Source organism: Cynocephalus volans, chromosome 5 (genome assembly GCF_027409185.1).
Source record: "Cynocephalus volans isolate mCynVol1 chromosome 5, mCynVol1.pri, whole genome shotgun sequence".
NCBI classification, from domain to species: Eukaryota; Metazoa; Chordata; class Mammalia; order Dermoptera; family Cynocephalidae; genus Cynocephalus; species Cynocephalus volans.
In genome coordinates, this window is record NC_084464.1 from 159,875,635 (window position 1) to 159,887,654 (window position 12,020).

Below are 12,020 nucleotides of genomic sequence, written 5' to 3' on the forward strand. Positions count from 1 at the left end.
CAGCAGCAGTTGGAGGATTTATATCATAGAAAACCTAAATACCAACAAATTCCTTTGTTTTACACTCAGATTCCAGAAGCCTCGTGGAAACACATTAAATATCAGACTTACTGATAAATATCTGCTAAAAAAGCAGACCACCTGAATCACAGCTTAATTGCTTGTGAATTAGATTCTGACAGTCCTCCAATAACAAGAAAATCCCTGTTAACACCTATGTGGAGAAAATACTGGGTTGCTATCACTGACCTTTGCAGCTGTGCAAAATCTAATGGTGATTAGTGGGCTCTCAAATTAAACAGTGAGAGATTATAAAGAACGTATGCAAAAGACGTAAATTAAAATAAAATACGAGAAATACTACTACCCTAATTTCCCACTGATCTAAAGAGTTGTTTCTCAAAAAACTTTTTTGTAGAGAATTTACATAAATTCTAGGACACCATTAATGTTCATTATAATCCCAATAATACAGGTAGGCAGGATACAATCCTGGAAAAGCTATCAAAAGCTAAAACAAGATAACTCAAGTCTAGTTTCCTCAGGCTAATATTATAAGAGATTACTAACTGATACTTAACTAATTTTAGAAATAAAAATAAACACAATATTTTACCTATCTCTATGTATTATTTATATGGATAAGATATTGCATTAAAAATTCAAAATTACCAAAGCCAGTTAGCCGGTGACTTAATAACAAATCACATTAGTAAAAAATAGTAATAAAATCTTAAAATTAAAAATAGAAGTAAAGATCCTAGAAATTCTGGATGTATCTGTCACATATCATTCACACTGTATAGAGTACAATCTCTAAAGTCATTGATATGTATGTGTCTAAACTTTTTACCATTTTTAATGACATAATAGATACAAATTACAGTCCAACATAAACGGGGAGTGTAGGATCAGAATCAAAAGAGGTCTTCAGAAATCTCCGAAGCCAATCTCACAAACCCTCTGGGCCGTGGAGAAGTCTCTTCTGTGCTACTCCCTTAACGCTTTCATGTACTGAGTACCTGCCAGGTGCCAGAGGTCGCCCTGAGCTCGGGCAGTACAGCAATGAACTAAATAGCAAAAATTTTTTGCCCTCGTGTAGGGAGACAGACAGCATGGTGAATAAACTATACAGTCTGTAAGACAGCAGTAAACACCATCGAGAAAACAATAGCAAGCAGAGAAGGGAGGGTGGGTTGGGAGGAAAGTGCACCCATTTCATACAGGGTGGTCCGGGAAGGCCTCAGGAGAAGGCAACATTTCAGGGAAGAGCTAGAAGAGGTGAGCTAGAAGCCATGCAGGTGTCTGGGGAAGAGCAGTCCGCAGCGGGGAGGGCGCAGGTAAGGGCATGGAGCTGCAGGAGCATCTGCCCTGTCTGAGGAGCAGCAAAGAGGCCAGCCAGGAAGACAGTGAGGGGTGGGCTGGGGCTCTGCAAGGGTTTATACTTAGGTTGTAGATGTGAATCTGCTATAGGGTGGAAGTCTCTGGGGGTTTCCCAAAGTAGAAGCAAAAAACTATCACCTAGGGTGACTCTTAAATGAAAATTCTCAGGCCTCTCAATCAGAGGCCTTCTAATTCTATAGGTTTGAGGCCAAGGAATTTACATTTTTTAGTTCCCAGGCAGTTCAGCTGACAGGGTCCCAAAGACCACTCTGAGAAACACAGTTCTCCAGAATCCCTGAGTATTGACATGAATCCATGACTCCTGACAATCCTATGACCACCCTGGTGATGATTTAACTAATGAGTCCTGTGCCCTTGGGGCTTGCTAACACACATGCTGGTGTGTGTGGCAAGTTTTTTAAAGTGAGGGTCACATCAAACATTAGCTGACTGCTGAAGTTATACCATTTTACAGGTACCCAAGTTCCCAGGGTATGGAAGCTAAGGGAGTCCAGATAACAGGTACATCACAGGTGCGAAGAATTAGTCCAATGGGATCCTAAATATTTTCAGTCCAGTCAGTGCTTTTTAGGATATTAGTACTTCGCCACTAGTCCTTTACTGTTTAGACAGGTATTAAATATTGTAGTAATAAAAACCACTGGTATCAGGTGCTTCCTCTCTATATTATTTTAATCCTCCATTAGCCCTATGAGGTCTATTATATTTAACATATGGGATCTCAACATGACGGTTTAATATTGCGATGTAGTTAATTCTCTGAGATAGTATAATGGAATGAGGTGCAAGAGCTTTGGAGTGAAACAGATCTGCAATCAAATCTTTATTGGACCAATCAGCAGCAAGTGACTTAACATGCCTGAGCCTCGGCAGCTCCACTCACGAAAAGGGATGCCATGCCTGTCAGAAATTTAAGTGAGATGGGGCAGACAGCACGTAGCACAGACATGAGTTTCTTTCCTATGGACTGGGAAGTGAACCCTGATACCCACCTAAACCCTCCTCCCCATGCACAGAGCACTCCCCCAACTCCTTGGCAGAGGGTCATCTAGGTCCTGCTTGGGCATCTGTGGTGATGAGCTCACTGCCCTACCAGGTGCCCCGACCCACTGGTGGACACCGCGAGTGCCTCAGGCTGTTCTTCTTACTGACCCGATGGCTGCCTCTATCAGGACTGCTTCTGAGCTGAGAAAATGGACTGCTCCTTCCAGGTGACAAGGCCACAAATAACTGAACACAGTTGGTTCAGTCAGATGGTGGCCCCTGGTCTTTCCTTCTCTAAATTAAACTTTTTCACTTCAGTCTGAAGTCCCTCAGATCACAAACAATTTCCAAACAACACAGTATCCCAATTTTCTTCCGCTAGGAAAACTCTGGTTTTTCTGTGTCCTTTAAAATGCCAAGCTAGGACTAGAAACAAAAGCACTGATTGACACATTAAGCAAACAGTACAATGGGACGATTACATGGGATGGTCAGGAAAGGCCACTTGGATAATCCAAGACTTCTAGGCTCATCTTAGCACCTTTGGCCAGTATAGTCACCAGCAGGAAATGCTACCCGCTTCCGCCCAGTTCCACCCATCACAGCAGCTGCTCGTATCTTTCCTCCCTTCTCCGAGGCCCTACTGTAACAGCCTGAACAGAAGTGACTCCATTTTGTTAAATCTTTGAATTTAAAAACTTGTTTTCTCCTGTAACCCAAGCCACATAGCTTGCAGCTAGTGGCCAGAACACAATGACTCTTGCTCTCACATTGTACACAAATAATTAGAGAAAATTACTAACCCAGATGGACATTCTCTACTAGCTTACTAACATGATCTTTATTTGAGAATATCAGGAACCAAGCCCATGGAGAACGAAGTATGACACTGTTCAGCTCCCACCTGGGAAGTTCCTTGAAGATTATCTGAAACACTCAAGCATGTTTGCATGTCCCCGCTTGGTCACCATGAATCAACTTTCCACCACAGACCACTATAAAACGCTTTTGCAAACCTGGAAGAGGCGGAGATGGTCTTTGAGACATAAGTCCATTTCCCCGGCTGCCAGCTTCCTGATTAAAGGCTACCTTTCCTTACACCAACTATTGTCTCTAGATTACTGGCTATTGAGCAGTGAGCAAACAGACCTCTGCGGTCTTGGTAACACTACTTCTGCCTCTGCTATCTCCTTAGGAATCTCCTTTCCCCAGCCCAATCCCCAACCAAGGTAGCTTCTCTTCTCTTAAAATTTTCTAAGGTTTGTTGTTCTAAATTTCTCTCCTTCCCAGTCAGCCAGTCAGCTCAGCAAAATAAAAGAACCTTCCTCAAAATCTTCCTCATTATTAAGAAGAGGAAGAGAGAATTATGCATTGCTTTAAATATTTTAGACCCTGTCCTACTTCAACGAACCCAGCCTAATACTATTATTATACCTGCACCTGGCACCATTGGCCCACACTGAGTTCGTGCTCAGCCTTGATCATAGAATTTCCATGATCTTAATTCCTGTCCTAGGCAACAGATCATCCTCAATCTTGTCATTGCAAAATATGTCTTTAAAAGCTAAAAACAAACCTTTAGTTTCATCCGCAGTATGTCCAATTTCAGTTCAGCCTTCTCATTCCAGCTTGTCACAATCATTTCATTTTTGATTCTGTTATCTCCTGTATTAGTTCTCCTTTCCAGATTTGTACCTTCTGTGAATGTGAAGTATAACTTCTATGTCTTTATATAAATCACGTACAAAAATGTTGAGAAGAAACTGAAGAAAGAAGTTTTGTTGTATTCATAAATACTTAGATGCGTATAAAACAGGCAGTACATAAATGATATGTACATAACCATATAAATATAGACACTCATTAAAGAACAGAGAACCCTGAGGACAAACAGAGATGCCAGCTAACGTCACTACATTGAGTATAACCACCTACAGCACTCCTACACAAAACTACGATGCAAAATGGTGTCATTTAGGAACCTAAGAGTGCTAACAGCACAGAATTAAACAGTGATTCTAAGTTTCATGAAAGGGGTAGCTGGGAGAGAGTGGATGTTTTATGTTATCTAATTGACAATAAAAGTTGTCTTAATTATACAGTAAGGCAGACTAGAAAAGCTTTGTTTGAAATCGCATATTTTTAGTGACAACACAGGCAAAGCTGTAGGTATTAAAATTTGAGCAACTTCAGTGTCATTTATTTCCCTTGTCTGATACTTAGTGATCTTATGTTTTTCTTTGTTGTCCTCTCATTTCTAAGTTATTTAAAAAATGTTTCCTCCTGTGCAAACTCAAATTCTTTTTAAAACCTGGACTGTCCTGGTGTTCTAGTGCCAGGCTCAAGTTGTCAAGAAGACATACTAGTCTTGATTTCTGTGGACTGCAAGCATCAGAGTTTGCTCTGTTTCCCTGAAAAGGCAAATAAAAGGGACTGGAATTTTAAGTGGCACAAATAAGTCAATTGCCAGAGCAGCCACAGCTGTGTACAATTTGCCCATTTCCCACTGGGCATTTGCTTATTTGGATTTTAAGCATGCTTAATAAAGAAATCATATTAACCTTCTTATACATGAGGAAAACATTCCAGGTTATAATTATATTCATGGTATATAACACATCTGTTACTCAAAGGTAATTAATATCAGATGACACTGAAATAATTAACTTTAATCACAGATTATATCACTTTGTACTCTTCAACTTTTAAAACATTATTGATATGTATGAACTACTGGAGGAAACAACAGAGAAAAGGAGTCTAAAAATTTTCTCAGAATTGGTAATTGGGAGAACAACAGATGTGGGCAATTAGCAAATGAATATGGTGCTTGAAGACTGAAGAATCTGGAATACATAACAGATGAGTTAGTTTAGGGTTGTTAGAGGTTAGAAGTTTAAATAGAATTTGAGTCACTATATTGTCCATTCGTTAGTATAAGTATCTTGTATAGCACACAGGTAAAAGTGGTTACTGAGATATCTTAATAGAAAAAACTACAAAATTAAATCTAAGCCAAAAGCAATTGCCATGTAAAAGCATCTGCAGTTTTGATCCTATAATGAGGCCAAAGAAGATTTAGCCATTTAAAACACTATATCTTATATTAATGTGATATTCTCTTTCATGTAACAGAAGCAAGATATGTGCCTAATTGAAATATAGTGAATGCAAGTGTCAAATTAAAAAAAAAAAAAGAAAAAAAAACAAGCAAACAAGACACTGATTAGAAAAACATCACTGTTCCCTTGATCCTGACTTTTTTCTCACATGCCTCTGTTTGCATTATTCATAGGTTTTATCAGAGTTTTATTTCATCAGGTTAACGATAAAACATTTTTCATTTGTTTCCACCTTGAGGCTTGCTATTACATTATCACTCAGTGCTTTGGGTGTCTCAATATGACAAATGCCAAACATATGCCAATCACATCATTGAACTGGTAGCATATGCTGAATTTCCCAGATGCTAGAGTTCAATCAGGAACTTTTTGGTTTAATGAGTGCCTATTATGTTTCCGGTACACATCATTATAGAATGTTTTTCCATCGTCTTCAAAGAACTAGAACAAACCAAAAGAACAAAGCAAACCACAACAAAACCCATGATAAATCCTTTTTGTTTATGATCTATATGTCATAAAACAAAGTAAGCAACACTGGCAGCATTTACTGAGGGCACTGCAGGGTTAACTGAGACTTTTCTCATGTTATAGCTAAATTTTATCAACAATGAAAATAACAATATTTTACTCCATAAAGTTCTTTATACTATTTATTTTAAAGAACTTTCAGAACTTTTACCTAATTGGATATATATTTTTTATAAGAACACTCTGACTGAAGTAGGCAGGAATGTTTTCTCCCATTTAATAGAGGAGATAAATGAAGACCAGAGGAATTAAGTGGCCTTCCCAGAGTCACAGTTAGTTGTTAATAAGGCCAAGGCCAGATAAGAACTAGACTGGACTCCCACCAGAACTAGACAGTCCTCTCCCACCACTCCTCATCAGGCTTGTCTCCAAGGACACAAGTTGACAAGAATTAAAAAATCATCAACTTCTCTCCTATGACTAGAAAGCAGCCCTACTAACTCTCTGATTTTTTTTTTTTAATATTCAGAAAAACACAAATGCATATTTTAGGTCTCTGCCCATATTCCCTGAGAGGAAATTATATCTCAACATCAAATTTAACAATCAGTCTTAAATTTGAACCCGAGAACATGAATCCCTACAGTTAATCATATAATCCCATTTATGCCTCTAGAAACAACTGACGTTCAAATAATGCCTCATTTCTTTTGTAAACACTAGTTAGGTGGATTCTAACACAATCCACAGAGACAGATTAATACAATTGTCACTTTCCTTTGGAAGGATGGATATCCCTCCTACTTAAGCTAAAAGACATTTTAATTTGCAAGCTATTTAAGCTTTAGCTATCATGAGCTCAGGTGCAAATTTCTTGATGAACAAGTTTAATAATGACTCAAAATTTTAAAAAGACTAAGAGCTATTTCATAGGTTATTTCATGAGGCAGTCGTTTCAAGTTAAGTGACATTACATTTTAAAAAGGCATTTGGTAAATATGAGGGTACTTCAAAAAGTTCGTGGAAAAATAGAATTAAATGATAATATAAATCATTCTATGAACTTTATGAAACTCTCTCATAGCTATTGGGGGCATTTTGCCAGTCCTCCACTCCCCTTGTCTTCTTGCTAAGACAGGTAAATGGTATTCCTCCATTAGAGGTAGGTGGGTGATTCTTTGTCTTTTCAGATAAAGAGATTCCTCATCAAATAATCCCATATGAAGTTGAATGCACTCAATGTTTGTGTTCCCCTAAAATTCATATGTTGAAATCCTACTCTCAAGGTGACGGTGTTAGGAAGTGGGGCATAGGGAGGTGATTAAGACATGAAGGCAGGGCCCTCATGAATGAGATTACTGCCTTGTAAGAGATCCCAGAGGGCTAGCTTGCCTGCTTTCCTCAATGTGAGGGCACAATGAGAAGACAGCAGTGTCACAGCCCTGCCCTTGAGGAGGTGACAGCTTAGTTGGGGAGGTGGAAGGACAAAACTAATAGTACTACAAAGGGTCTCCAAAAAGTTCATAGATGGATTCCCATTAACTTTTAATTCGATTTCTCCAAGAACTTTTTGAAATACTCTCATATAATGTGATAACTTCTTTAACAGAAATTACTAGAAGAGGAAAAGGAAGAGGAGCACAGAGGGTGGTAAGACTAAATTTGTCTCTCTATTAGTGTGATGCTTCACAGAGGTGGCACAATTTCAGTTGATGGTTCCCAATAATATCATCTTCACAAACAGAAAATAAAGAAAGATTAATGTGTAGGTAGGTTAAGGTTATGCAAATGATCCAGTTAGTATAAAGGATAAAATAAGACTATAATAATATATACTATGTAGTTAAAAGTCTAAGGATTATAAAATAGCATCACAGTAACATCAGCCTTTAGGTAGAATGAACCCTGTCTTAGGTTGAATTCCCTAGAAGTATATCCTAAGTGAAGGTGATTTATTAGTGATGGATCTTGGATGTGACTGGTGCCATTTTACACACACTGAACACAAAATGGCCACCAGCTTGTCCCTTACGAGAAACCTCATGGTTTCTGAGAAATAGAAACTCCTCTACTTCTGCATGGGTGCAACCTTCCACCTGATTGCATCCGCCAGCCTTATCTTCCACACCAGCACCAAACCCCTCCCTGATTACGTCAGCCTTCCTTACAACCTATATAAGCCCTCCCACCCTGACACTGGCTGCTGCTCTCCATTTTGAGTGCAGCCGGGCAAATTCTTTTCCTTTAATAAAGCTTGATCAGTACCCAGTGTTTTGGCTCACTTTCTTTCATTCTGGTAAAATCTGGGAAGGGTCCTGGCCAGGACATTCAGAAAATCACATCTCATGGGTTGACTGGCCCCCAGCCTCCCTTCCTGGACCTGCTGAACTGGGTACCTCTGGGACTCTCTCCTTTTGCCATTTCAGACCAACGCATTCACCATCGGCCTCAATTCAGGATGAGTCAGTGCGTATGTCCTACTTTTACAGGTTCCCCCAACTACTGTCTAACCCCTCTCGTACCCCCTAGCTATTGGAGGACGCTAGTCGGTGGCTCCACTCTTGAAAAGAAGGTTACACCAATGAGGATGCTTCTTGGTGTTACCCTTCTTCTACTGGGACTGATCACCTCCTTTCTCACCCTCTAAATGGGATCCTCACAATCCAAACCTCCACACTCTAAGCCTCTGGGCTGTCTCCTGGCCAATTTATAATCTCTTGGCCTCCAGGGAGACCTTGTTGTCACTCTTCTTCTACTAGGATTACTCGCTTCCTTTCTCACCTTCTACATGGGATCCTCACAATCCAAAGTGCCACACTCTACGCCCTCTGGGCTGTCTCCTGGCCAACCTCTTGGCCTCATGGGAGATATTAAACACAAACACTTCATTTTCTACTACAATCAGGTTTGGCCTAAATACAAACTAGACAATGGATCCCAATGGCCAGAAACTGGAACTTTCAATTTGGATCCTCTCAGGGACCTAGACAACTTTTGTCACCAAAGCGGCATAGCTGAAGAGATTCCTTATGTTCAAGCCTTCTATATCTAATCGCATTTTTCTCTCTGTCAAAACTGTCCTACGTCTTGAATTTTCCTAGCTCATGCCCAACCTCCCCTTCTGGACTCAGATCATTCTTTTGATCTGTCAGACCACTCTGCTCCCCAACCACCTCTTTACACACCATATCCTCCACCTGCCCCTTCACTTTTTCCCTCTCCTCCCCATACCAAGTCTCACGATGCCCGGTCAGCTCTTCCCTCTCCTCCCCATACTAGGTCACGTGATGTCCATACCCAGCCCCCCAAACCTCCCTCCCCTTCTTCTTCTTCCAGGTCTACATACCTTTTTCTATTTCTGATCTTTCCCAAATTGATCTTTCCCAAGTTAAAAAATGACTGAAGTCCTTCCAGTCCAACCCACACACATATCTCAGAGAATTCCAATATCTCACTCAGTCTTATGATCTCACCTGGTATGATGTTTTCATGATTCTCACTACTACTTTGTCTCCCAAGGACAGGGAGCAGGTCAGGATAATGGCTCAACAACAGGCAGAGGAGGTATATGCCCAAAATAAGAGGTGGCCTGTGGGAGCCATGGCTGTCCCTCTCACGGACCCAAATTGGGACTACCAGGCTGGCCACAGGGACTGGGACCTCCAGGATAATATGATCACACACCTACTTCACAGCCTCCAAAAGGCTACTCACAAGTCAGTCAATTATGACAAGCTTAGAGAAATCACACAGAGATCCACCGAAAATCCCAGTGAGTTCCTAACCCGCCTCTCTGAGGCTTTACATAACTATACAAGTATAGACCCAAACTCTCCCATGGCCCTCTTACACTCTCATTTCATTACCCAATCAGCCCCTGATATTTGAAAAAAACTAAAAAAACTTGAGGATGTTCCAAACATGACCCGAGACCTACTCAATGCAGCTTTCAAGGTTTTTAACAATAGGGAGGAGGAGGAAAAGAAGGATCAATACAAAAGAGATCAGGCCAAATACCAACTCCTGGCTAATGCCATCTGAGGCTCACATACCCCTAAGCGGGTTGCCCCCAGGGGCAAGCCACCTGGGAACTGCTGCAAATGCAGTCAGCTGGGCCACTGGGTATGGGCTTGTTCTAACCCCAGGCTTCATCCTGGGCCCTGTCCTCACTGCAAACAGCCAGGTCACTTGGGGGTTGACTGTTCCACTCGCCAGAGAGGGAGTGGCCCAGTTCCTAACCCACAACCTTTAGCTCCGCAGCCATCCCTACTGGAGCTTCTCAGCTTTGCCCAGGAGGAGGACTGATGATGCTCAGGGCCCAAGGCCCCCATAGAGATCACTACGCATGAGCCCAGGGTAACTCTCCTTGTAGCAGGTAAACCGAACTCTTTTGTCATCAATACAGGGGCCACTTACTCTACCCTTGCTGAATATGCAGGACCAACAACCTCATCCTCTATCACAATGGTAGGGATCACAGGATCAGAATACCACCCACCAATCACTCAACCCCTTTCCTGCACCCTACATCACACCCAATTCACACAGAAATTTTTAATAATGCCTCAATGCCCAGCCCCCTTAAAGGGACAGGATATCCTTTCCAAATTCAAAGTTACCCTTACCCTAAACACTTTAACTCCAGCTACAATACTCCTGTTACAGGTCACCCCAGACCTGGCCCCTGAAGCTTCCACCTTTCCCCTCCCCTCAGACAAGGTTAATCCCATAGTATGGGACACTTTTTCTCCCTCCATTGCAACACACCATTCCCCTATCCTTGTTAAGCTGCGGTACCCTTCTTTGTTCCCTAATGTCCCACAGTACCCCATCGCTAACAAATACCTAATAGGCTTAAAACCCGTCATACACAAACTCCTTTCTTCTCATCTCTCATGGCCTACCCACTCGCCTTTTAATACACCCATCCTTCTGGTTATAAAGCCTAATGGCTCATACCATTTAGTTCAAGACCTCAGGGCCATTAATGCAGCTGTTCTACCCATAAACCCAATCATTTCTAATCCCTATACTCTTCTATCCACAATCCCAACAACAACCCATTTCTTCTCTGTACTTGACCTCAAAGATGCCTTTTGTTCTATCCCCTTACACCCTTCCTGTCAAAACCTGCTTGCCTTCACTTGGACTGATCCTGATACACGTCATTCCCAACAACTCACCTGGACAGTACTACCTCAGGGGTTTTGGGATAGCCCCCACTTCTTCATCCAGGCCTTAGCTCAAGACTTATCTGAACTTCCTCCAACCTCTAGTACTTTTATACAATATGTGGATGACCTCCTCCTTTGTAGCCCCTCCTATGAGGATTCACAGGCCCACACTGTTGCTCTCCTTAATTTCCTGGCCTCCAGGGGATATTGAGTGTCCCCCAGCAAGCCTCAAATTTCTTCTCCTTCAGTCACCTATTTGGGAGTCCACCTCAACCCCAACACCAGAGAAATAATGGTGGATCACAAGAGTCTAATTTCTGAACTCCCTGCTCCTACCACAAAGGGTGAAATCCTTTCTTTCCTGGGGCTTGCAGGGTATCTTCACCTATGGATTCCTAACTTTGCTGTGCTAGCAAAACCACTTTATGAGGCAGCCAAAGGGGATCCTGACATTCCCTTAGATCCCACAAAGCCCATTCATTCTCCCTTCCAGTGATTAAAAGCCGCTGTCCTCACAGCCCCAGCTCTATCCCTCCCAAGCCCATCTCACCCTGTTATCCTATATGTCACCAAAACCCAAGGGTTGGCAGTCGGGGTTTTGAGACAAGAGGCAGGACATATCTTCTCCCCAGTTGCATACCTTTCTAAACAATTGGACACCTAAGCTAGAGGATGGGCTCCCTGTTTATGGGCCTTGGTGGCAGCCGCCCTTTTAAAACAAGAAGGCTCTAAACTAACTTTTGGACAACAAACGGTCATTTGTTTCCCCCTCATCTTCAAGGTCATGTCAATTCTCTCACCTTCCTGCCTACAACTTATCCACTTTACCTTAACTGAAAATTCCCAGTTTTCCTTTAAACCTTGC

The 12,020-nt window shown here is 41.6% G+C and overlaps 1 protein-coding gene across 6 annotated transcripts in view; it reads right to left on the bottom strand.

Moving 5' to 3' along the window:
• The window catches only part of PRKN (parkin RBR E3 ubiquitin protein ligase), a 1,299,935-nt gene that overhangs the window by 1,136,634 nt on the left and 151,281 nt on the right, over positions 1-12,020 (bottom strand). The window lies entirely within an intron of this gene.